The following is a 27827-nucleotide window of genomic DNA, read 5'->3' on the forward strand; positions in this document are numbered from 1 at the left end:
CCCACTGTGCCACCCAGGTGCCCCTAATACCCAAAATTCTTTTAAAAAATTCTACAACTCAGCACCAAAACAAACAAACAAACCAAAACCCCCAACCAATCCACTTAAAAAATGGGCAGAGGACCTAAATTGACATTTTTCCAAAGAAAATATACACATGGCAAACAGACACATGAAAAGATGCCCAACATCACTAATGATTAGGGAATGCAAGTCCAAATTATGATGAGATATCACCATAAGCCTGTTAGAATAGCTAAAATTGAAGACAAGAAATAACAAGCATTGATGAGGATGTGGAGTAAAAGGAACCTTCATACACCATTCCAACCCTCATACACTGTTGGAATATGACACTGGGGGAATATAAATACAAATTGAATTAGGCACCAGGAAAACAGAATGGAGATTCCTCAAAAATTAAAAATAGAAGTACCATATGATCCAATAATTCCACAACTGGGCACTTACCCAAGGGAAACAGAAAGAAACACTAATTCAAAAAGATATATGCACGCCTATATTTATTATTTACAATGACCAACATATGGACACAACCTAAGTGTCCATTAATGGATGAAAAGATAAAGAAGATGTGATACACACACACACACACACACACACACACACACACACACACCAATGGACTATTTATTATACAGCCGTAAAAAGGATGCTATTGTGCATTTGAGACATATGGATGGACCTAGAGTATATTATGCTAAGTTAAATAAGTCAGACTGAGAAAGATAAATACCATGTGATTCCACTCATAAGTGGAATCTTAAAGAAAAAAATTAAAAGAAAAAAAAGCAAAAGCAAACCTATAAATACAGAGAACAGACTGATGATTGCCAGAGGGGTGTGCCAGAAGGGTGTGTTGAGTAGAACGGTTAAAGGGAAGTGGGAGATATAAATTTCCAGTTAAGGAAAGAATAAAAGGTACAGCATAAGAGAAATAGTCAATGATGGTGTAATAGCAATGCATCAGAACAAATGGGAGCTGCAGTTGTGAACACTTTACTATTGTTTATTTGTCCTCTGAAACATCTTACTGAGAGGCCAGCTGTGAAGTTGTGAATGCCACACCTCACGTACCATTTCCTTTGAAAATTCATAACAATCCAAGTTTTTCAAAACCCCAAACTATCTTTTTTGTTCTTTGAAGCTCCACGCTTTACCACAGTGCAAGTCTCATTAGGTTTTTAATCAAGTATTTGTCAGCTGTTTTCTAATCAAGAAGGTTCTGTTCTTTTCACATCAAGGAATCACTTGATGTGGAATCACTTAGGAGACAAACAACAACATAAAATAATTAGATTTGATTGAGTATAATTGATTTGAATGTTAATGAAACAGTGCCTTCAGTATGTTTCATTTCACTTAAATTTTGATGACACTTAAGCAGTTGTCTTGCTTCCCCCAACCTGCCACCCTGATTTTTCCCCACCATTGCATTTGACATTTATTGTTCCTGTGTATCGACATTGTTTGTCTGAAAGCCTTTTAATCAGCTGTGGGTGAAGTAGCAGAGGAGCGCTTAGCTCTTCCAGCTCTATCACCTCCCATGTTGGTTGCCAAGGGAACCATCTCACTGAGTCAAAAATAAAGGACTCATCAAATTTGGTGGTTTTTTTTTCTTTTGCCTTGATGAGAGCCACCGAAATGTCCTCTTGCATCAGACCACATGTGACCATCTCTTCTGCCATTTCTTCGCAAAATATCTGAAAGTGATCTTTATAATAAGGGATAAAAGAGGGAAGTTTGACAAGCTAGTGTTGTGAAAGTTAGATGAGGTCAATGCCGTGAAAACAATACGCCTTTGTTCTCTAAAAGAAATTTTAAATTTTTAAATTATAATTGATATAAATTATAAAATTTAACAATTATATATTGAGATATTTGGACATTATAGGCCCTGTTTTATTGGAGTAGGTGGATAGGTTTGGATTTTATTCTGACCACTGTTTTGAAATATCAATAAGGGAAGTGATAAGCCTGGCCTTTAAGGCAGGACAGGATCTAAGCTGTTTTGTTTGCTTCTATAGTACTCTTGTCCACTGGCACAAATAAACTCTCAACAAATGAAAAGAATTTCTCACCAATGGCTGCTAACCTACAGAAGTTATTCTGAACTGTTTTAAAATATCCAGCCAAGGGCGCCTGGGTGGCTCAGTGGGTTAAGCCGCTGCCTTCGGCTCAGGTCATGATCTCAGGGTCCTGGGATCGAGTCCCGCATCGGGCTCTCTGCTCGGCAGGGAGCCTGCTTCCTCCTCTCTCTCTCTCTCTGCCTGCCTCTCTGCCTACTTGTGATCTCTCTCTGTCAAATAAATAAAATCTTTAAAAAATATATATATATATCCAGCCAAGTTACTGTCTGGAAAAATCTAGAGGCTGGTGAGGAAGAGTCTCTGCAGCCCTTCTACTCAATACACCCTGCCCTTACCTCTTCTGAGTTCTAAGCAGTGAAGCTCCATGAACACAGGAGAGGGAAATCCCTTTGAAAAGAAAGAGTGGTCCCTTGGCCTGTTGTGAGAGTTTGGGGTGAGAGAAAAATTGTTCTGCCTATGCACCCTCATTTTCAATCTTTTGTGCAAAAAATATGAAGTTAAAATGGGCATTGTGGGAAATTCTCCTTGGGGAAAATGGATAGCCAAGCTGAACAGAAGGGCAGATAGAGCAGGCCAGGAATGGGAAGAGCTAGCTCCACTCTTTTAACCCAGGTTTCTGTGTAGTGGAGGGAAGTGGTCTGCTTGTTTTTACTATATTTTTGTACCAGAGACTCTTTCTGAGTCACTGCCCAGCTTCTCAGTTTTGACTGTTTTTCAAATTGTGGTCATTTATTACCTGCATCAGCATCTCCTGAGGGTCATAAAATAACTGCAACAGCCTAGGCTGGACCCCAGACCTGCTGAATCATTCTCTGAGGATAGATGCCAGACATCCATATACTTTACAATTACCCCAGGTGATTTGTATTTATATAATGCATAAAGACTAATCCAAGAGCGTCTGCAATCACGGTAAAGAGAATTCTCTAAAGGGAGGGGGCACAGGGCAATCTTTTCAGAACACAAGTTCTAATTATGGATGAGCTTTGGTGTGGGAGGGTCCATAACATACCTAAAGTTGTTTGAGAATTTTTGTGTGAAAGCGTGTGTACATGCATCTTTCTGGTGAAGGGCTCTGATCTTCAATCAGATTCCCCAAGGAGTCCATGACTCTCCCCAAAATGTTAAGAGCCACTTGTTTGTGGAATGCTTGAGTTGATGTCAGGAATAGTGGCAAAAGTCTCCAAAATAAAATGTCTTGAATAATCTCCTTACCCATTCTCACTTCTTCCTTTTCCTCCCCTGCAACACTTGCCCCAATGTGGATATAGAAATTGTCCTGATTCATCAAAATCTCAATTACCAAATTTATTTGGTTTGTAATCAAACAAAATGACACAGTGAGTATTTTAATGGCTTTCTTTTTTGGACTAAATGACTAACTCAAACCAGAAAACAAAAGGTTAATTTTGTCCTCTGCCCACATTACAAAAACAAAATCAGTGTTGATGCAGTCACTCCACTTCTCCAAAAACCAAAGTGGTTCTGAGAAATCCCTCACCACTTTGAAGAGTGAACTATTAGAACACTCATGATTAGAGAAATCAGATTAATTGGCCCATAGTGTGATGTGAGAGTGTGTTCTTTAATGACGATAGCTGTGCAAAGTGGATGCACACAGCACTCATCCGGAATGGTTCGCGGAACTAAGGCCATGTTTCTCGAAGTGTGCTTAGAGAACTACATGATCAGAGTTATCCTGGGAACTCTGCTAAAGATGCCAACTCCCTGCAGCCAGCTAGAACTTAGGAATCAGAAACACTAGTGATACGTCCAGAAAATCAGTTAGAACAAGTATGGAGGAGATTAGTAACTACGAAACATCAAGAAATTTGAGAGTTCTCTGGGCCACATTTCTCCTGAGTCATCTTTACATAAGGACAGAAGTTATAGAACAGAGAAGCCAGGGCTATTGAGCTTAAGACCTGAAGCACATTGTGAACAAATAGCAAAATGGCACCCAGTCTCTCTCCATAGGGGATTTTAACCTGGTCCAGATGTGTATTTTAGAAGGTTGAGAATTGGAAAATGATTGCATAATCATAAAAATTCTGTCCTGAACACAATTAAGAAGCTTATTACACCATTGTGTTTAGTAGATCTCTTAAAACTTCATTATTCTACATTTGAAAAACCCCAATGAGTATCTCCTCCATTCAGCCAAAAGGGCTCACCCGAAGTATGAAATGATAAATTTTAAAATTATAGGGCAATTCATATCCCACCTCTGGGACTCTCTGACTGATAAAGGATGTTCAGACCTGAGCCTGTCCATCCCCTGGTATTGGCAGGCTTGCGGAAGGGTGCGGACTTCACATATTGCGGTTTTACTGCTTTCAGAAGGGTGTGTCTGTGAGACCAGGGAATCCATTCCCAATTTGGTCAGCCTCAGAGAAACAAAACATTTCTGTTTATTCTTTTCCTTTTATTAGTCTCTGAAATTGTCACGGCTTAGAGTGCAGGTTGAGATGATCTTTCAGTGTTCATTGTTTCCACACCAAAGCATTTCCAAGGAAGCTGGGAATAGATCTATAGCCATAAATAACATAATTCATTTGTCATCAGACAACTAGTGAGGATGTTTGCTATGTCTTCTTGTATATTTTTGCTCTCTCCCAATGTCCTGCAAAAGAGAGATCTGCCTCCTTGGAAACAAAGTTAGTTATATTTTAACATTTCCTTCTTTTTTAAAAAGAAAGAAGAATGCTAAAATAAGACACTAAATTTACTAGGAGGTATAAGCAGGTCAGTAGATACAAAGTGATATCAGAGAGCTATGTCCACCCCCATAAATTTCTGTGGAAAGAATTTCACAGTAGGATATGCTGAAAGACCTTTTCACTAGTCTCCCCAACTTAGTTAATGAAGTCATTTACACTGCTCCCCTGAAGTTCTGAGCTATTAGAGCCCATAGGGGCAGCAACTCCTGGCTTGTTATTTATTGTGGACAGAACAGTACCCCCCACCCCCGCAAATGCCTATATCTTAATCCACAGAGTCTGTGAATATGTTACTTTATATAGCAGGGAAGTTAATGTTGCAGGTAGAATTAAGTGTGCTAATCAACTGATGTTAAGAAAGGGCGATTATCCTAGATTATTCAGATGAGCCCAATGTAACCAGAATGGTCCTCAAAAGTAGAAGAGGGAGGCAGAAGAGTGTGAGAATATTCAGTGTGAGGACTTGATATGCCATGCTGGCTTTGAAACTAGAAAGAGGCTATGAGTCATGGGATGTGGGCAGCCTCTGGAAGATGTTAAAGGTAAGAAAACTAATTCTTTCCTAGATGTTCCACAATGTAACAGAACCCTCCCAACACCTTGGTTTTAGTCAGTGAGACCCATTTCAGACTTCTGACCTACAGAACTATGAGACAGAAAATTTGTGTTTTGGTAAGCCACTAAACTTGTGGTAATGTGTTACAGCAGTATTAACAAAACTAATACATTCATCTCAATATTTAAATATCTCTAAACTTTTCCGTTTCAGAACAAAGTTAGTTGTTAGTACTTTGAAAATATTAATCTGGATTTTTCTTCAAATTGAGCAAAATTTCAGACAATTTCCTATTTCACTTTAATTATCCCTAACATCTGAGCAATGCTTGACTTACTGCAGTCATATTAGACACTTAACAATGATCATCATGATATAATAATAGAGCATCTTGAGCACTGAGAGGACTTTGGTTTCTGGGGAGATACCTATGTTCAAGTCTGGGTTTATGACTTTAGGAGCCCTAGATATCTTAGAGGAAAGTAGGGTATGGAATGATGCTTAATCAGGACAAAGTTCATCTTCCAGCATCTGCTATGAAGAAAACCTGTTTCGATTGTTTTCATTTGCAATTCCCTAATGACATGAGTTTTAGGACCTTTTCAAATTCCTGTTTGCCATATATATATATATATATATATATATATCTTCTTTGGTAAGGGATCTGTTCAGGTCCTTTGCACATTTTATAATTGGATTGCTTGTTTTCTTAAAGTTAAGAATTCTTTGTATATCTTGGATGCCAGTCTTTTAACAAATACTTGATTTGCAAATATTATCTCCCAGTCTGTGGCTTGTCATTACCTTCTCTTAACAGTGTCTTTCACAGAGCACAAGTTTTTAATTTTAATGAAGTCCAACTTGTCAGTCTTCCCCGCCCCCCCCCCACAGGCACCATGCTTTTAGTGTTATATCTAAAAAACCATTACCAAACCAAAGATGATCTTGATTTTCCCCTATTTTTCTTCTAAGAGTTTTGTTGTTTTGCATTTTAAATTTAGGTCTATGATACATTCTGAGTTAACTTTTGTTTCATTTTTGCATGTGGATGACCATTTGTTGAAGACTGTCTTTGCTACATTGTATTGCCTTGGCTCCTTTGTCAAAGAGCAGTTGACTATATTTGTGTGGGTTTATTTCTGGGTTCTCTAGCTCCTGTAAGTGATTTTTCTATTCTTTCAGCTGTAATACACTGTCTTAACTAGAATCTTAGTTAACTAGAATCTTATCATGTCCTTTGTAGCAGATATTTCATTTCTTCGCAAATTGATTATTCTTCACCTATACTTGAAGTATGGCAAAAGGCAATGGTTCTGTTTAGTGTTGGTCCCTTGCAGGACTTCTAGGTATTTCTTCCATCTTTTTCTTCTATATCCAGATGAAATCCACTGTAATTAGTTTGGATTAAAGACAATTAATTCGTCATTAAGTGGGCAGAGTTACAGATGAAGTTAAAAATAGAGAATTCAAAAGTGTGAGGTCTCATTTGAACTTCCTTTTCCACTAATACTGAGATACTTTCTTATCGCACACTCCTCTAAGACAGAAGGTCATTCTCATTTTGGATGCAGAACTCTATACCACCCATATACTTGGATAAATTCTCTTAGTCTCTTAGACTCTTCTGCTTCTTCAAGATCACCCAAGAGTGGTAACATTGGTGGTTTTGTTTGGAGGTTAAATAGGTTAAACAAGATTCTTTGCCAATTCATTTAAGTAAATTGAGGCCAGCCAAGATTAGATAAAGCATTTCTCTACAAAAAACAGTGTAGGTCTCCAGAGCTCTCCTTTGGCATTTGGAACCAAGGTCTCTGCCAGCAACAAAGTGTAACATTTTTCTTGCGTGTTTTCTGGGGATGACCTTGAGGTAAGGTTGAAAATATAATTCAGCATTCTGGGATTCTTGGACAAATTCCATAATAAATTGCTAACAAGTCTAATTGCTAATGTGATCATAGCTTTCTACTTTGATGCATTTTAATAAAAAAATTAAAACTCTGTCAGTTTGGTCTATATTAGATTCTCCATAAACTAAAATGAGGTTCAGATTACTTTTGCTAGTTAGGATAAATAGCCAAATCGATAGATTATATTTACAGTGGTGTTTCACCATTCAAAAGGATAAGGTATAATTTTGGTTTTAAAACACATAGCAATCAAGGTTCTTCATGTAGGCCTGCTGATTTTAGAACACCCCTATTACATCAGCTGCTATGCATACAATTTCTCTGATCTTAAAGGGCTTCCTCATTAGTGTTTGTCTCCCTTTTCTTGTGTAAAAAGGGGGGGGGGCAGGTAACATTTCAGGTTTCGCCTTGATTCTCATTTGCTTAACTCATTTATTCATCAATCACTTCCTGAATATTTATTATAAAACCAGGAAATATACTAAATGATGGGAGAACTAAATGAGTGAGACACAGTCCCTTTCCCAAAAGAATTTACAGCCTATAGAAAGAGTAAATTCTTTCCCAAAAGAATTTACAGCCAAGTATGATGCCAAGGAAGGTCTCTTTCTGTGTCTTCAATACATGAAACATGTGGCTCTTAATCACCAAGCATAATCCATTTTATTTCCAAATGAAAAATGTAATCAAACATACCTAACCTGGCTTGTAATCTCCCTTTGTTTTAAAAAATAAATCTTCAAAATGATTTTTTCAAACACAGAAAATAGTTCTTTATTCACATGTGTATTTACATGGCCAGGCATTTAGTCTCAGAGTTTTTCTTGAGGTTGGTGCTGTTATTTAAGGGCCATGGCTCCTAGGTTAACTGGCTTGGGGTTTGGTAGAATGGTTTGGTGAAAGCTGTAACTTCCCTGTGTATAGAAAGAGTCTTAGGTTCTGATGGAAGCAGAAAGAAATCATGAATGTGGATGGGATTAAGAAGGTCAGTAAGTATATGTCTCACTTGATTGCTTTTTAAATCCTCGGAAACTTAATTTCATAATGGTTTTTCTCCCAATTAACACCATTCTGAGAGGACTATTCCTTAATCTACAATTTAAATAGCTAAAAAGAAAAAGGTCTCTATGTCTTCAGTGCATTGATAATTCAGAAAATACAAGAGCAGAGTGTAACCAAAGAAAAGGAAGTATTCCCTGCAGACATAAATTATCTAATGAAAGAAGTTAGGGCAAGGGAAATTAAATCCCCTCAAGACAGTATGCTTGAGGGGACATATTGTTGCTATAAGAAAAACACAAATTAAAAAGAGTTTTAGAATATAATACCCAAGAGCTTAATATATAAAATATTATACACTGTTTGAAATCATAAAAGTAAAATTGGGATCTACATCTGCTGAATGCTTTAAAAAACTTTTTATTCACTTTTGACCAAAAATGTGCAAAGGAGCTCAACTATTGTTAAATCTAGGAGAAAAAGAACATAAAACCATTTGTGTAGAAGAGCCAGAAAAGTGCAGACAGTGAGAAGAGCCAAGGAAAAAATACTGACAATGATTTAAAAATAGGAACAAACAGCAATAAGTGGAAGGAACATCACCCAAGGGATAAACTATGAGGACACCCAACACTCCTGTGCAGCTGCTCTGGTCTCTTTTAAAACGTGAGCCAAAATAACTCAGGGAGCTATTCTTGACTTTAAATGCGGGACTACAACTCTGGTGAATTATGAGGATGCTCAGTGTTAATGCTGCTGGGGAATTTCAACTAGGCTAAAGCCTGCCTGAAATTTCCAGATGCTAAAATTTGCAAACATGTCTTCATACCAGAAGTGCGCTCTACGTAAAACACAAACATTCATAATTTGTTTTTATGTTCATCTTTGTATAATTCATAATTTTACATTTTAGGTCCCTTGCACAACTACTGAATTGTTTTATCTTGAGGGGGTATATGGCCATTTATTATTCCCCATTTTTTTCATTTTGTATTTAAAATATGAATCTAGTTTATAAGTAGAAAGAGACTTTATTGAGCACTTACTGTTGGCAGACCCAGTAATACACATAGAAGCCAAAGCTGAATGTAGGCTTTCTGGTCCCTTAAAGTCTTTTGAAAAGCAGTAACATTGTCATATAGTGAGCTCAGATCTGAAGCTTTAGTCTTGCTACTTTTTCTTATTGGGAATAATCTTCTCCCTTCTCCCTAAAGTATAAAATAACAAGAAAGAGAGCTCCATGGGTGAAATGAATAAAACAGTGAGTATATCTTTTTGCTTTGTGAAGGTTACCAAGTTGAAATAAATATCATAAATATCACATAGGTTCTATTGCCCCAACTGTGCATATTGAAAAAAGTTTCAAAAGCTAGCAGGACAATGCTAAATCTCCAATATTATAAATTCATTCAGAAAATCTTCCCTCAGAATAGCATAGTTATTCTCTAACAGGTACGTATTCTTCTCAATTTCCTTCTTTGATTCCTAAAAAGAACAGTGTCTTTGGTAAACTTTTCCTGGGTTCAAATTCCTGGTTCCACCATCTACCAGCTATGTAAATTACATAACTTTGATTTATTTTCATCTGTCAAATAAGGATAATAATACTGCCTGGTTGTGCTGTTGGGAATCTTAAATAAGATAGATGCATTTAGTACAATGTTTGGCATACAGCTGGCACTCAATAAATGTTGGTTTTCCTTCCCTCTGCATTATAAATATTGGTCTCATCAACAGTTCATCATTTCCCCTGCACATTTTTTCAAAAAATGTCTTTAACTTCAACCATCATCCTTTTTATAAAACCAAAAAATATTTGAGCTAAAAATAATCTTAGAGATTACTTCAATGCTTTCATAATCCTCAATGGAGTCTAAGTATAGGTAAGGAAACAGACCCAGAAGGGTGAAGTGACCTGTTCAAGGTCACAGAGGTGGTGAGAGGTAGAATTTTAGGACCAGATCACAAGTCTCAAGACAAGGTTTATTCCTATATTCCCCAGGGCCTCCCTATAGATGGTTTTCTAATTCAGAAAAGATTAAAAACAATTGAGTTTTTTATAATACTCACTGAAATCTTCCTCTTTGCCTTAAAGAAATTGCAAGTTGGACCTTGAGAATATGGGCTTGAGATGTTTGCATTATACTCTTCGTTCACTTACTTGTCTTGTAGAGTATGTGATGCCGGTTCGGGAACCATTTTCAGGCTCCAGAGGCAGCATTGCTAACTCAGAATTACAGTGTTTGTTTCTCACAGCAGTATAATTCTGGTGTGCCAAATAGTCGTTCTTTCCTTTTGATACCTGTTTGTTTGGCTTGGTTTTAATCTCAAAGAAGTCATTTCATGAGAATTATGTCTCAAAAGCTAACAAAGAAGTGGAACTTCTTAAGTTGTGACAGGGTGGAAGACACCCTAGAATGAACTGCTTATCTAAACCCATTAAATGCTTCTGCACAGCAAAGGAAACAGTCAACAAAACAAAGAGGCAACTCACAGAATGGGAGAAGATATTCACAAATGACACTACAAAGGGCTGATATCCAAGATCTATAAAGAACTCCTCAAACTCGACACCCAAAAAACCAGATAATCATGTCAAAAAAATGGGCAGGAGACATGAACAGACACTTGTCCAAAGAAGACATACAAATGGCTAGCAGACACATGAAAAAATGTTCATCATCATTAGCTATCATGGAAATTCAAATCAAAACCACACTGAGATACCACCTTACACAAGTTAGAATGGCAAAGATTAACAAGACAGGAAACAACAAATGTTGGAGAGGATGTGGAGAAAGGGGAACCCTCTTACACTGTTGGTGGGAATGGAGGTTGGTGCAGCCACTTTGGAAAACAGTATGGAGATTCCTCAAAAAATAAAAAATAAAGTTACCTTATGACCCAGCAGTTGTACTACTGGATATTGACCCCAAAGATACAGATGTAGTGAAAAGAAGGGCCATCTGTACCCCAATGTTCATAGCAACAATGTCCATAATAGTCAAACTGTGGAGAGAGCCAAGATGCTCTTCAACAGACGAATGGATAAAGAAAATGTGGTCCATATATATGATGGAATATTACTCAGCCATCAGAAAGGATGAATACTCAACTTTTGTATCAACATGGACGGAACTGGAGGAGATTATGCTGAGTGAAATAAGTCAATCAGAGAAAGTCAGGTATCAAATGGTTATACTTACTTGTGGAACATAAGGCATAACATGGAGGACATTAGGAGGAAAGGAAAGTGAATTGGGGGAAATCAGAGGGAGAGACAAATGATGAGAGACTGTGGACTCTGAGGAACAAACTGAGGATTCTAGAGGGAAAGGGGTGGAGGGATGGGTGAGCCTGGTGGTGGGTATTAAGGAGGGCACATATTGCATGGAGCACTGGGTGTGATACATAAACAATGAATCTTAGAACACTGAAAAACTAAAATTAAAAAAAAAAAAAGAACATTAAATGGCAGTTCTTCTAACAAATGTAGGTTAGTTAGTCTTTACTAACCAGGAATTGTGTATTCAGAGAGCCACTCCATTTACCTAACAGAAGTAAAGGAACATATTCTCAAACAGTGTTCTAATGTTGTAGACTACAGTAGAAGATCCCATTTTGGCTTGGATTCAAGAGAATTTATTCATTGACATGCCAGAAGTATCTTATCAGTAGCTAGTTTTAGCTAATAAGCTTTCTCATAGAGTGAATCCCTTAAGGAGAAAAAAGCAAGAACAACAACAACAAAACTATAATGATGTTCTACAGTAAAACTTTCAGTGAAAGTAACATAATGAAATCCTTTAAGATTTCTCTCCCCCTCAAACTTAGCTAGGCTTGTTACCATTACCAAGTATTCTGTCTAGATGGGTGAACAATAAAGGATAACCTGGGTTTCAGGACATCCCAGACTTCCCTATCAGTCACACATTAAATAAAACTTTATTGAGGATCTACTATAGTCTGAAAGCTAATTACAAAGCCTGGATATGGGGCACCTGGGTGGCTCAGTCAGTTGAGCATCTGACTCTTGATTAAGGGTCTGATCACCATCTCAGGGATTGAGCTCCCCCACCCCAGCTGGGCCCTGTTTTCAACAGAGAGTCTCTTGAGATTTTTTTTTTTCTCTCTCTCTCTCCCTCTTTCCCTCCCTGCTGTTCAAACACACACACACACTCTCTCTCTCTCTCCAAATAAATAAATAAATAAATAAATAAATAATTTTAAAAACAGGTCTGGGTATGACAGTCTTAGATGTGCCCCTCTCTTCCTACTGCACATATGCACCCACATGCTCTTTCTTTCATCATCTTCACATTCAACAAATAAACTTGTTATCAAAGTGAAACACTCTTCCCCCTCTAGGCAGCATCCTTTCCAGCCAGAATAAGGCTGCAAACTGTCCTCTCGAAGCAGTGTTATTCAATATTAGGCTAAAAGTGTTTCTGACAAAATTGGTTCTGTTATCAGAGCGATATTTGCACACAATGTCCTTCCTTTCCCTCATCCCAAATTTGGCTTTTAAAATCTTAGACAGTGTCACTTAATTATATGAAAGTACTATGATACTATCATAAAGCCAACCAGCTTGTGATATTTGCTATTTCAAAGTATTATTGGCTACAGAGGTAAATTATTAGGAAAATTGGTGGGAAAGGGGGATATTTCTAGCAAATGAAGACAAGCTGAATATGTTAGGTGCAGGTAATCCCCATGTTTAGCAAATGAAACAGTATATAACCCATTCCTATTTGGGTGCCCCAGAGAAAGAAAACTCAGTGACTCCTGCCTGGTAGTGTTGAATTTAATTGAAGTTGAGGTGACTTTTCTGAGAACAGAGGTTATAGAATATTTCTTTGTATTCCCAGCACATAGTAGGTAGAAGGCACAGCTATATATATTCTAAGAAGCCATTGATTTTAAATGCACCATTATTTTGTATGCAACTAAGAAATTTTAAAATGTTGCCAATAACCCAATAGCTTTATTCCTAGTGAAAGAACTGTATGAGACATAGATTTTTCATTCATTGCTCATATGAAATAAAGTAAATTGACTAAGATATTCCTAAAACTTCACACATCAAGATGTCATAAACTAGAAGGTGTGAAAATTTCAGAAATATTAAAATATGGAAATGATGTTTGCTATTGTGCTGACAATGGTAATAATCATCTGCATGATGGTGATCAATTCACACTAATCCCTGGTTGATATTTTCCATTAGGTTGTGTGACTATTCCACTAATGTCCTTCTTTGCCACCTAACTGGGTCTTTTGACTGCATGGTAAAGGTCTTATATGGTGTGTTAGAAGCCTGGTAGGAGTACGATTAGATTAGGGACATGGAAGAAGCATCTGTATGGTGCTGGGGAATGAGTACAACATATAACAATATTTGCATCATAAATCAGCACTCACAAGACAGTGTCTGTCATGGAAGAGGAACTAAATAACAAGGGTGACTTGGCCAATAGATGGCAACCAACATCTGTTGTTGGTCATACAGTGTCCATGCAATGGGCTCTGGAACAGAGAAGTAATGGTGGCAGAGATGAAGGCCATGTGAGCCCAAACAGCATGGATTCCCTATCATGAAGGATGATCAACTGCTGCCACCAGTGAGTGTCCAACAGGCCAGCAACCCATAACACTGAGAATACAGTATCATCCTTCAAAGAGACCAATCAGTTATTTGGTGACAAGTTGATTACATCCAACTCCTTCTGCATTATAGGGGCAATATTTCATCTGGACTGTCAACAACTTTTAGTCTCTGCCCATAACACCCAGCTAGCAGCACTCCGAAGTGTCTGATTTAAGCCTCCAAATCCCACTTAGCATTGCTAGGAAATGCTACTTTCCTAGCATTGTTAGGAAATACAAAAGACAAACTTTATGGCACAAGATGAGCAGTGGTAGAACATAGCCATGGTATCTACTTATTGATCCCACCATATTCTGGATCATCCAGAAGCTGCTAACTTAATAGTGGTGGAATGTCCTCTTGAGGGGTCTTGAATTTCCACCTTGTCAAAAATACTTTACATGGCTGGAAAGCTCTTCTTCAGGATGTAGTATATACCCTAAAATAATGGACATTAGCAGTTCTGTGTCACCAGTAAGTAGAATGCAAGATTCTGGGAACAAAGGAATAAAAGCAGGAATGGGCCTACTCACCATCACTTCCAGTCACCCTCTCAGGGAATTTGTGTTTCCCCACATCTGTAATTTAGGTTCCAGTGACCCTGGTTCCTAGAGGGAGGGTGCTTCTACCAGGGAATACCGGGAGAATCCCAATAAACTTAAACTTATGACTAACTCCTGGTTACTTTCAGCAACTCAAGCCAGTAGACCATCAGACAAAAAACAGTTACCATACCAGCAGAATAACTGACCCTATTCATCATGAGGAAATAAAGTATGGCTAGCCAGTGCAAACAGGGAGATATGTTGGGTTATCTCTGTATTTCTATGACCAATTTCACTATAAAGAACAAGTCCAATAACCACAGGTTGATAAAAGTATGGTAACTGCATCAGATGCTGTAAGACAAGCCAACTAGTCCAACAGAGGTACTACCCAAGGAAGAGACATTCTAGAATAACTAGTAGAGAAGAAAGGATAAAGGGTATGTCTAGACCAATCATACCACAGGAGCTATACTTAATTTAAATAAGCTTCTTATAAGTCTTCCCCAAACATTGACCATTCAGGATCCCAGAAAAACTGTGACTAGATGGAGTTAACTTAATCTGAGAAACAAGTACTATCTGAGGACTGCAAGGCAGTCCTATAGCAGGACTCATAGTTGCTCTCCCCAGATCCACTTCACTGGGCTAGAATACCCATCCCCCAGTTCTCATGCCTTAGCCCTCATTAGTGGCTCATAGCTATTTATCTCCTTCTAATGGGAACCATTATAATAACTCCAGGGGGCAGTAACCCATGGTGACACTGAATAAGCTGTGGAAATTCATGCTCTATAGCTTCCAGTAGAGCCAATCTAGTTCCAGCTGCTCTCCAGCTGAGACCACATCCTAGTTTAGCTCCTCCCTCCATCCTATCCTGCTCTCACTAACCCCCATCTTCTTCTGAAATCACTTCCTCAATAAATCATTATACAAGAATTCCAATCCCTGGCTCTGCTTCTAGGAAACCCCATCTAAAACAGGGAACAAATGGATCGTTTGGCAGACAATCATCTCTCAGCCACAGATGCCTTTAAAAGGAAAACATTTCTTCCAGATTCTTGTTGACAAAGATCACTTTTGTTTTAATATTAATAAAAAATGCTCAGAGGTAAAGGTACTGTGGTTAGCTCTAACAAAACTATAAAAGCAGAATAAACTTGCCAGCCAATTAGATTAACCAAAGCAAAAATAAAATGTAAATTTACTATATTAATGTAATGTGACCATTTTTTTTCTGAAGCAAATTGTCAGTGTTTTTAAAAGAGAAAGATGTAGCCCCAGATTTGGTCCTATATTTTAGTATGTTCCTGTATTTTAAACTCAACAATACAAATTCAGAGCATGTCATTGTTGTTATTGTTTAAGTATTTTCTACAAAATATCATTAATAACTTCCAGGCTTTTTTTTTGCTAATTCAGAACAATCAGCTCTCATTCTAAACTAAAAGCCAGCTAGTAAACAATTCTTTAGTGGCAATTATAATAAATTCTCACTTGATAACTTGTTAGAACATTCATTCTTTGTTGAGGTAATGGCTCAGAATAAAATGGTTCAGGCTCTTTTGAGTTTGGAACATCTTTTCTGTATGCCTCATGAAGATTCAATGCATTTACTACTTTTATCAGTTTGATCTACTATGCCACATCCATTCATGGTGTGCCCCCTGACACCCATCGAGATTTCTTTAATGGGAGTAATACCAGAAACATAAAGGCAAATATGATCATTAAAATTAGGAAGCTATGTGGAAGGTCCTCTCATAACCCCAGAAGTTCATCTATTATATTACAGATCATTAACAAATTGAAAGTAAACAGTTGAAAATTTCTCTTAAAGAATTCATATGCCCCTGGTGATACACTGCACACACCATCCCCTCAGAGTGTATGCTTTATTTTGGGAAGTAGTGCTCTAAAAGAACTATGAAATCCTTTCTACATTAAATTATATAAATGTTGCCAACCTCAAAAGCTGCCATAAATTGTGATTGTTCATCTGAAAACAAAAACAAGAACAAAATAACACAAAATGGTGACCATTAGAAAACACGGACTTTAACAGTGAGTTGAAACAATTACTGATTTTCTCTCATTAGTAGTGCCCTGGCTTTAAGAAACCTGTTCTCAACTGGATTTTAAGGTTTTCTTTTCCTTTCCAAGTAGTAAAGATTTATGGATGAAACTGAATTGTGTTTTAAAATCGTAAAACAAGGGGTACCTGGGCGGTTCAGGTGGTTAAGTGCAACTCTTGGTTTAGGCTCACATGATCTCAGGGTATTGGGATGGGGCTCTTGCTCAGCACAGAATCTGCTTAGGGTCCTCTCCCCCTCTCTGTCTCTGCCCCACTCACACACGTGTGCTCTCTCTTTCTTGCGCTCTCTAAAATAAGTAAATAAATCTTTTAAATAAATAAAATAAAATGGTAAAGCAACATTTCTTTGTTTAAGGGGGAAAAAATGCCTACTTTGAGCTAATTAAATTTCAGTGGCACCAATTCATATTAATTAGCAAGAAAAATGAAGAATAAAAATATCCTTTCCATCTCAAGTGCCTCAGATATAAATGCATTAGTTGTATCTAAACTCTCATTAGTCATCTCAAAGACAGAACATTTATTTAAAAAAAAAAAGCAAAACTGTTTTTAGAGATCTATTAAAAGTTTATGACATTTTGAAACTCTATTAGGCATTTAAAGTCAATTTTCTTCTCAGATCTAACTCAAAAACAGCATTATAAGAAGAATTTAAAGAAAAGAAAAATATTGGTTACTAGTACATAAGGCGCTCCCCTTTAGGTCTGGTTAAATTGTATTATTGTGATGTGACCCAAGACACAGCTACAAAATAACTGAAATCAGTTATCTAGTATCTTAGGGGAATAGAAGTTCTGAATTAGAGAATTTTTTAGGACAGAGAAGCTCAGCTTTTCTGTTGTGGTTAAAAATAGAGAAAATGTGCAGTCCTACAGACCTAGGTTCATATCCCATCTTTTTTACCTTGGGCTATCTGTGTAATTTTGTCACCATCATCTACTAAGCAAGAGCAAAAATTAGTAAGGTTTCTGAGAGTGACAAAATGTATGAACAGCTTAGAATTGCTGCACACTAAGTCAAAAAATATATATCCACTAGACATTTTTTACTTCATTTTTAAATTCACTGCAGCTGATTTTCCTCAAGCCCCTTTTTATGAACTCCTCTACCCTTACCCCATTCTTGCTCTGATTCCTTCCTGGAATTACTTCCAAAGTTAGTATTAAATACAACCCATACTTTTCAGGCCTTTCCTTACTTGACTTCTTTGCAGCATTGATGCTAGTTGCCATGTATTTCCTTCTCAGAAAATTTTCTCTTGATTTCCACCACATAATGGTCTTTTTGGATTTCTTCTAACTCTTATGGCTTCTCCACAACCTTGTCTGCTCGTCATTTACCTAGGTTGTTGCCAGCACCAAAACCAATTCTCCAATTCTCCAAACACCAATGGGGTGTCCAACGATCAATTAAATTCTGATACCTAGGACCCAAGGAAGCGTCAGACACCACAGGTTTAAGGGTTCAGTCCCACAAAAAATGAATGAATTAATTAATTAAATTTGAAAATGGCTGCCCTCATTTCAGAAACCAACTTTAAGTCCCTGAGCAACCTGTACTTCTGACTTTTTTTCTTTCCTTTGAATAAAGGCGTAAGCAGAAATTGAGTAGAGAGCAAAAAAGATAAAAACTGTCAGCAGTTAAAGCATATAAGAAGTGTTATTCCCCTCTGAGGAGCGCACCTCTAACAGAAAAAAGAAATGATTCTAAAGGCCCAAATACAGAGCAACAAAGGCACAGAAGATTTTTACACAAATAAGCAAAAGGACTTGAGCTTATCTATTTAAAGGCAAATTGAGAAAAGAATTTATATTCACAGTGCTAAGAATTGTGAGAAAAGGTAAAAATTACACCTTTGAATAAATGAAACAAGATGGGATTGGGAGGGAGACAAACCATAAGTGACACTTAATCTCACAAAACAAACCGAGGGTTGCTGGGGGGAGGTGGGTTGGGAGAAGGGGGTGGGATTATGGACATTGGGGAGGGTATGTGCTTTGGTGAGTGCTGTGAAGTGTGTAAACCTGGTGATTCACAGACCTGTACCCCTGGGGATAAAAATATATGTTTATAAAAAATAAAAAATTATATTAAAAAAATATATATGTTTATAAAAAATAAAAATAAATAAATAAAAATTAAAAAATTAAAAAAAATCTTTTGACAAAATAAAAATTACACCTTTGTATTTCTTTAAATATTTCTCTACGTGATATATCCAAGTTAGATGTATTGTTTAATCAATATGCATGATTTGCTCATTAAAAATACTTCAGAGTGCCTACTGTGTGGAAATATTATGAAAAAGACTGAACGGATTACTATCTTTCCTGTCTAGCACTTACTTCATTGTGATCTCAGGCTGTCGCTCAGTCTTTGACTATTTTACACCCAAGTCATAAAAATCTGACAGTAATGCAAAAGATTTTGGTTCATAGGTATGCAGACTGTGCCTGGTAAAATGCAATCCGTTATCTTCCTGTGGAAATTAGTTAGTGTCTTCAGTTTTGCCTCTATTTGTAACTTCTTCTCAGGTCTTGATGTCTGTATATTTGCCCGCTCTTCAGATTCTACTTCAGATCAGCTGTTCCATGTATCGATTCCCTCATTATTTATACATAAAATTCATCTTTTATAACTACATGTGTCGGCAAGTGTTGTAGTTTCAGGGATCAAGCCCTAAAGAAGATAGAGTTCCTTCCAGCTTACTCTTTTATCATCACATTTGTTGTTCTAATAAAGACTTCTATGATTTTGGAAAGTGAGTAAAAAAAAAAATAATGTTATCTCTCTAATTAGGTGGATTTGATTTATGGTGGCCTGTCACATGACTAGACCCCTAGTAAGTAAATATCAACCCAACTTCCAGTTCATTTAATAATTAAAGTTTATGATTCTCTCATAAACTTTAAATCAAACTCCTAGATAGTTCTCAGTAAGTATAACTTTCATTCTGTTCTGGGCAATGTATTCTCAAAAAGTTGGTTTTAATAAATATTATCTGTAAAAAATTTGCTGAATTGAGTTTGCTTATATCTCTAGGTACCCTAAATTCAGGGCCGAGACTGGAGTTATGTCAGGCCATCAAAGAATTATGCATATGTCACATGTTCCCCCTCACTCATGGAATTGCTTTACTGAATTATACTTTGGTTTTAGGCCTTTGCCTACATCGATGTATATGAAATGCAAGGTTTACTTGTGTATTTATTGGGAAGATGCGGAAGACATTGTTTACAATGTCACAACATCCACATAATGAAAAAAGCCACTGAACTGGTCAGTCAAAAGAAATAAAGTCTTGTCCTGAAACATTGTTTTATGTTTATTTAGGGGCAGGATAAATTTTAATTTAACTTTGTTTTCCTCTGTGCATTAATTGCTAGGAAGCTTGAAGCAATATTTCTGGCTTACACAAAGAAATGCATAGGACATTTTCTCACAAATATTATGTACTAATCTTATTATCAATATCATCTTATCCATTATCCTCTAATTCCCTGTCCCCTCAATTTCCTCACATACTTACTGGCCTGTGTGAATAAACTATTATTTAGTGAATATTTATAACTTCTTCAAATCTATTTTTGGAACTATACACCATATATATGTTATCATTACTAATATTTATTGAAACTACTTATGCTAAAAAATATGCTAAGCATTTTATAAATTTTATCTCATTTAATTCTTACTACAGTCTTACAAGAATTCTATTTACTCCTATTTTGTAGGTGAAGAAACAGAGACTCAAGAAATTTTCCAAAGTCACACAGCTAGTTAGACCCAACAACTAGTAAACAGCTGAGCTGGAGGATAGGAATCCAGTCTACCTGACTCGGAATCCATTTTAACAACCACATCATTATGTGCCTTTATAAATATATACACAGTGCATGTGAGTGTGTGTGTGTGTGTGTGTGTGTGTGTGTGTGTGTGTTCAAAAACAAATAACTAATTTTCTACTTAAGCCAAACCTCCATGGAACCAAGTTGTTTAGTTCATGGCTCTTTAAGCCAAGAACTATGTTGAAATTATACCAATTTACTTTAATCACAGGATTAATGATTAAGGAAGGTCCTAGGGAAGGTCCATTGTGGAAATGAACACAATAATATGCAAAATACCTAGGAGATTATTACATATATAATAGGCTTCCTATTTAAATACAAAAGTTTATTCCTTCTTTTAAAAACTTCAATGTAGTAGAGTTAGTAGCCCATGTTATTAAACATTGGTCCTTACCTGGATCAAAGGCTCCTTATTCTTTCCCATGGGGAAGTATTGTTTAGCCCACCTGCCCTTTTCTCCATGACTCATGACATCAGCCCTCACCAACTCTTAGGCAAGTCATTTAACCTATCAGCCTTAGGATTCTACATGTAAAGATGAAGGAAATATAAGTACTATTCTGTCTTTTTATGAGGATCAAAAGAGTAATTATGCAAAAGACTTTTATTAGAAATAACATTTCATCACTATTCATTAGTATTATTTCGCTTTTGTGTAGAAATTATATGACAGTCTTTAAGAAGAGATTATTTTAGATACATGGCGAGTATATGGAGGATTTCCTGATTGGTGGGGTTATGACATTTGCTCCATTAATTGTGGAACTATAACGAGAGTTATATTTCACTCTCTAATACTGTTTTCAGGATCATCCATCCCAAAGGTAGAGTTTAAGTGATGGTTTAGTGATCCTTGGAACTTACAAGCTGGTGATCTGAATATTTTCCCCATTTCCTAACTCAATGCCTTCATCTACTTTTCCAGAGATTGAACATGTAATTCAACACAACCCTGCTTTCCATGTATACATGTACCAAAATATTTATCATTGATAAGTAAAGATATTCATGATGATTATGATGATTACCATCATAAATAAGGAGATATTTCCTCTACAAAATAAAAGTCCAGTGCTAGTAACTAACATTGATTTATTTTCAATTATATCATGTATTTTATCATGTTTTTTATTATTTTACATGTCTGATGCCCTTAGAATGCCACAGTTTTGGGGACTTTGATCTAGTTACTTCACTGTCATTAATATGTTTTTCATTGGTGAAATCAAGACGTTGAATATGAAAACACTGAAATTGCCTTCAAGACTTGATACTCTATTATTCTATGAACTTAACTGGAACAATGTATTAGTTTTTCTGAGTTAAAAAAAATATATTGTTCCTATTCTTCAGTATACTAAAGTATGGTTTCATCTTTGTACCAGGTTCCATTAGGGGAAATTCCATTAGATAATAGGAGATGCTCTCTTCCAGCAAAACCTGACAAAATGCCAGAGAAAGACAACTAAGAAGGCCTGCTTTGCCATGTGTTTTATATTTAGACAAAATTCAAGTTTCAAGTTCCTGAAAACACTAGATATAGCAGTGGAACAGATAATTTATTTTCTCTGTGCTTGGAGGCTCTTTTTCATACCTTTGGTGTCTACTGACTGTTTAGAACATCTTTTCCAGATTGTGAAAGAGAGATCTTTTTCTGCAGTGAGTGTGTCCCAAAGGCCACATTTTGACTCACTTCTATCTGAAGAGCATGGCACTCTATCCACCACAAAAAGCCTCCTTGTTCTAAAATCTATTATCAGCTTCAGAATCTGGTGGAAAGAATGATTAGGTTTTAAATGACTGTCTTATCACACTCCATAAGCCTGACATGTATTTCTCTTAGAAATAGTTCCAAGTCAATGTCAGGAGAAAATGAATTTTAAGCTAATGTATTCAACCCTTATACTTATAAATCTCTTTTTTACATTTCAGAGTTACAAGTCCTATTAAAGTGTGAAATTTGGAGAATGCTTTAACTCTTTATTCAGGTAAGTAAGATTCTTCTTAAGAAGGTAGATTGGCTGTGTATTGATTCAACAAATATTTATTGGATGTCTGATCTATGCTGAGCATTGTCTAGGTGCTGGGGATGCAGAGATAGGAGACCCTCTTTGAGTTTCCAAGAGGTCATACTCTAGTGAAGGGCACAAGGAAGCACACAGTCATTACAACACATTACCATACTTGGTAGAGAGATAAATATGGGACAGCTGGGAAGCACACAAAACAGGCCCTTAACAGGAAGAGGCTTAGGAGGTTCCTACGGAGGGAGATTTCTGAGCTGGGTTTTCACAAATGAGTGGGTTTAGCCAGACCAAAAGAGATGGCAATAGAGTAAGGCAGGCAGAGAGAGCTGCAAGCACAAAGGTACTGACCGGGAGAGCAAGAACTTGCAAGATTGTAAGTGTGAACATCACACTTCAAATTTCAAGTTGGAAGTGATAAGGTGGGAAAAGGAGTGTTCCTTCCTCAGAGCAGAGCTTGAATATTTTCTAATCCACTGAGATAGGACGACTTTTCATGCTTTTAAAAGGTTAGAGGAAAAATTAAAACCTGTTCTCAGAAATAGTCACAGTGTACATATTAAATCAAGTTCCAAATGTAAATTATGGGCTTTTCCTTTAATGGTTCCAATGTTTTGGAACTATCTGGAAATGGGGCAAGTTACCTAGCCAGTGGATACCAACTCATTTGACCTTGTGCTTCCTCCCCTTCACCAGAACCACATCTCTCTGGGCCATTTCTTGACCATTCACCCAATTTTAGGCTCTGTAAGTATTCTCAACTTGATAGGCTGGACAAACTCTAATCACTTCTCTAGAGCAACAATTGAATCAGTGATATCAAACAAAATATCAATGTTATTTCTTTTTTATGTTATTTCTTTTTATACTTTTATATACTTTTTATAACATTCACAAAATTAGTGTCACATATCAAGAAGTTTTTTATTTCGTAAAGTGATACATAAGTTTATATGTGAGAAAATACAGATGAAAAGCAAAAAAATTCTTAAAAAGAAAAGTAGCAAGTAATGACTTCTTTTCACAGTATGAAAGACTTATTTTAGAGCAATTATAACTAAAATAGCATCTTATTGACATAATATATCAATGAAACTGAAAAGAAAGCTAAGATATTGATTTGAATAATATCATCAGCCTTCTTCTGAGTCCTTTTCTTTTCTCTAGAATTGACTCTGAGGGGATCTCATCCAGTTTGTGGTCTTAAGTACCATTTACATGCTGATGATTTCCAGATTTTAGTTCAACGTAGGCATGATCTCTCAGTTCCAAACATGAATATCCACTTGCCTACTGTATTGGTGTTCTCCAGAGAAACAGAACCATTAGGATATGTATTGATATATAAAAAGATGCTTCTTATGAAGAATTGGCTCACACTATAATGGAGGCTGAGAGCTCCTCCATCTACCAGCTGAAACCTGAAAGCCCAAGAATGCTGGTGGTATAGTTCCAATACAAACCCAAAGGCCCGAGAACCAGAGGGCCAGCGGTGTTAATTCTGTCCGAGTCCAAAGGCCTGAGAACTAGGAGGCCTATGATGTAAGTTGTGGTACAAGGCCAAAGGCACAATAATAAGGAGTGCCACTGTGCGAAGGCAGGAGAGGATGGGTGTCCCAGCTCAAGCAGTTCAGAAATTTGCCCTCCCTCCATGTTTTTGTTCTACTCAGCTCCCCAATGGATTGGATGATGTCCACCGGCACTGGTGAGGACAATCTTCTTTACTCAGTATACAGATTCAAATGCTAGTCTCTTCTGGAAACTCCCTCACAGACACACACAGCAATAATCTTACCAGCCATCTACATATCTCTTAGTCTAGTTGGGTTGACACATAAAATCAACCATCGTATGTTGGGGTTAATGTAGAGCATGAAATCAGCCATAATACCTGGCTTGCTAAAATGTAATGTGGAGGCCACTGGGGGCAGAGGAAGGTTTCAGAGAAGAGTGGAGGCCTTTGGACTGCCAAGGCATGTGTAGCCACTCAGTGGTTGGAATGCCGCAGGGAGCTGCCTTCCCCAAGCTTTTTTAGCCCAAACCGCCACCCTATGATCTGAGAGATGAATGCATTGTCCCTTAGGCTATATTTAGTAGAACAGACAGATTACTATATCTTATCTTTCCTGTAAACAGACTCTCCTAGTTTCAATAGGAGCCCTTGTCACACATCAGGTACTTGGGAAACAGTAATAAGGATTTGTGATATCCTGAAGGACCAATATAAGTGGGAGAAGAGTAAAGGGTCTTCCATCTCTTAGCGTTGACGCCCTTGCCTTCTCTCTTTCACAGCAAAGTTTGGAGTAATCTTTCATGTGTGGGTACAGGGATTGCTGGCCATTCCCCACAATCATATCTATATAACAACCTACTTAATTCTTTGAAACTCTATTTCTCCCCAAGATGGTCTTCTATTCCATTCTCAATAAATGCCACCTCAACTCACAGATTTTAGAGCTGGAAACCTGAGAAACATTCTTAGCTTTCTTTCCCTCACTCCTCACATCCATTTCTAGAACAAGTCCTCTTGGTTCTAACTCCAAAACATATCTCCATCTCACCGCTACTAACGTAGTTTAACCTACAAAACTGGCATTGACTACAGCAAAGGGCCCCCAGACTGATTTCACTGCATCTACTCCTGTCCTCCTCCAATTAGTTCTCCTTTCCTAGTGATTTTGTTATAAAATAAATCAGATCATGTCACTCCCAACTTAAAACTCCTTAATGGTGTCTCATTTCAAGTAGACAATATTCCATCTTTACAATGCCCTGCAAAGCATTGCATGGTTTGGCCCCACCTGAAGAAGTGCTATTAAAAATCATTGAAATAGGAACACCCTATTCAACTGAATGGCTCAGTCAGTTAAACCTCTAGTTCTTGATCTCGGCTCAGGTGTTGATCTCATGGTCATTTGTGAGTTGAAGCCTCCAGCTGGGCTCCACTCTGGGGCATGGAGCCTACGAAGGAGAAGGAGAAGGAGAAGGAGAAGATCATTGATGTAAATTAGAAATTTTATCACACTTTTCTCATTTCTACTTCTTACATTATTGGCAAAGTATAAACTGGGCTCATGATCTTAACGAGAAATATAAGCACACATACACCCATGAAACATACAAAAAACACATATCTCTGTCTTGGCTAGGGCAGGCCCATCTCTGCTGGGTTGTTTTGTTACAATGTAAGTGACATGTTACCATGCAATGCAGGTCATGTCAATTAGTCCTGAGGGAAAAAGATAGCAGAAGCAACTTCATCAATTATCACCAAATTTCACAAACTATGTAGCTTTGTCAAATTTTATACGGTACAGTAATAAGCCAGGGGAAAATTAGGATTCTATACCTACTAAGGTTTTATTCAAAAAGAAAAGTAAATTGGGCAACTGGGTGGCTCAGTGGGTTAAGCCTCTGCCTTTGGCTCAGGTCAAGATTTCATGGTCCTGGGATTGAGTCCCACATCAGGCTCTTTGCTCAGTGGGGAGCCTGCTTCCCCCTCTCTCTCTGCCTGCCTCTCTGCCTACTTGTGATCTCTCTCTGTCAAATAAATAAATAAAATCTTAAAAAAAAAAAGAAAAGATTAAATTTAAATTTAAATTAAAGATTTAAATTTAAAAAATTTAAATTAAAGATTTCAGGTAAACAGGGAGCACCTGGGTGGCTCAGTGGGTGAAAGCATCTGCCTTCGTCTCAGGTCATGATCTCAGGGTCCGGCTTCAGCAGGGAGCCCGCTTCGCAACACCCCCCCCCCCCATCTCTGCCTGCTTCTCTGCCTACTTGTAATCTCTGTCAAATAAATAAAATTTTTTAAAAAATCTTAAAAAAAAAAAAAAGATTTCAGGTAAACAAAAGTTGAGAGAATTTGTTGCCAGCAGACCTGCTCTACAAAAAGTGCTAAAGTACATCCTACACACTAAAGGCAAAGCTTACCAAGATACACCCTATTTGCTTCTCAGCAACACGTTCTATCTCTTCACTGCTTCCCTACTCCAGAGACGTGCCTTGGGAATGGTTTATTTCCCCTACTACAGCTCACCTCTCACCCTCACTGCCACTCATCCTAACCCACAGGCCAGACTATCAGTTTAGCTCGCTGTGATTCCCTCACTCAGTACATTTTCCCCCAAATGCAAAGTCTCGGTTTCACTTCTGCTTCGTGAATACTTAGCGTTTATATTGCAAACTCTCAATCACTCTAATGTTGTGTTTTTAGGGTTAACCATGTGTATGCGTTGCTTTTGCTAGAGATCTTGGTTTTGCTTAATCAGTTGTTCAGTCAGAACCCTGTTGTGATTATTTTATCAGGAAGGGTAAGTGGCTAATACTCCCCCTAATTCTTCGCTCATCCAATAATATCTTCCTTCCATCATGACAGGGAACTGAAATTTTAGGTGACTTCAAGATTGCTCATTCCAACCACTTCTTCCTTATGTATAGATGTTATTTCACTATTTATTCTAGCTTGCAGCTATTTTGACTTCTGACATTTATAAATTTTTTTCCAAATAAAAGCTGTGATATTTTCTTTTTAAATTGAGAAACACAATAATTTTACCAGAAATATGTCTACCTGTATGTCCTTTTCCATCTCTTATTTGGGACTATGGGAGCTTCATTAACCTACCAAATAAAGCCTACATCCCAAAGACTTTTTTTTTCCTCTTGCCCAGAACTTCAGATGTTCATAATTAATTCCCCAAGACTACATTACACTTTTAAGTATTCCTCCATTCATTTTATGTAAAACAATGAATAGACTCTGTAGAAATGTTAACAAATATAAAAATTCAAAAAGGATTAGGCCTTATTATCTACTGATTTCATAAAGAACACATCAAATAAAATTTTCCTAGCACAGGCAAGTTACAAAATATTCTAAAGCTACACGATGATTCCAAAATTAATAATTTGACCTGCATAACAATGGTAATAAGAAATAATAAATATATTAAATTCCATGCAAAGTCTCTCATGAGTCACAATAAAACTGTTTGAATCCTAAATGATTGTTCTAAAAGTAAAATAAATGATAAAAAGAAAGGCCTGGTATAATACAGATAAAAAGGAAAATTGATTAACGTAATATTCTGCAGAAAGAGTGTTTTGCATAGCTTAATTAGATATATGCTTTTTTTGGAAACTAACCTTCATTAAGAACCACATGACTTAAACGAGAGTTCATTGGACCCTATGATTTCATCCCTCTGTTAGCCCCTGCTTTATATCCCCATCTCTTAGCCCTACATTAAAAGTTCTTAGCATTTCTCATTCTGTCAAAGATTTCCCCAAATGCTGCAAGGACAGAAGGGAAAATTTTGTCTACCCCAATTACTGGCAGAATTGAGAAGTAAGCAAAAATCTATTCT

The 27827-nt window shown here is 37.1% G+C and overlaps 1 protein-coding gene and 1 long non-coding RNA gene across 2 annotated transcripts in view; one reads left to right on the top strand and one right to left on the bottom strand.

Annotated features, from left to right (window-relative positions):
• Nucleotides 1–27827, top strand: part of LOC309860866 — a 63718-nt gene that overhangs the window by 13605 nt on the left and 22286 nt on the right. Inside the window, exon 2 of the long non-coding RNA XR_014309677.1 lies at nt 22367–22422. This is a non-coding gene — a long non-coding RNA (uncharacterized lncRNA). The remainder of the gene's footprint in view (nt 1–22366; nt 22423–27827) is intronic.
• The window catches only part of FBXO4 (F-box protein 4), a 130203-nt gene continuing 111680 nt past the window's right edge, over nt 9305–27827 (bottom strand). Inside the window, exon 7 of the mRNA XM_082723307.1 lies at nt 9305–9501. The gene's annotated coding sequence lies outside the window, so the exon portion shown is untranslated. The remainder of the gene's footprint in view (nt 9502–27827) is intronic.

The sequence above is a fragment of the Mustela nivalis genome (assembly GCF_964662115.1).
Source record: "Mustela nivalis genome assembly, chromosome: 3".
Classification (NCBI taxonomy): Eukaryota; Metazoa; Chordata; class Mammalia; order Carnivora; family Mustelidae; genus Mustela; species Mustela nivalis.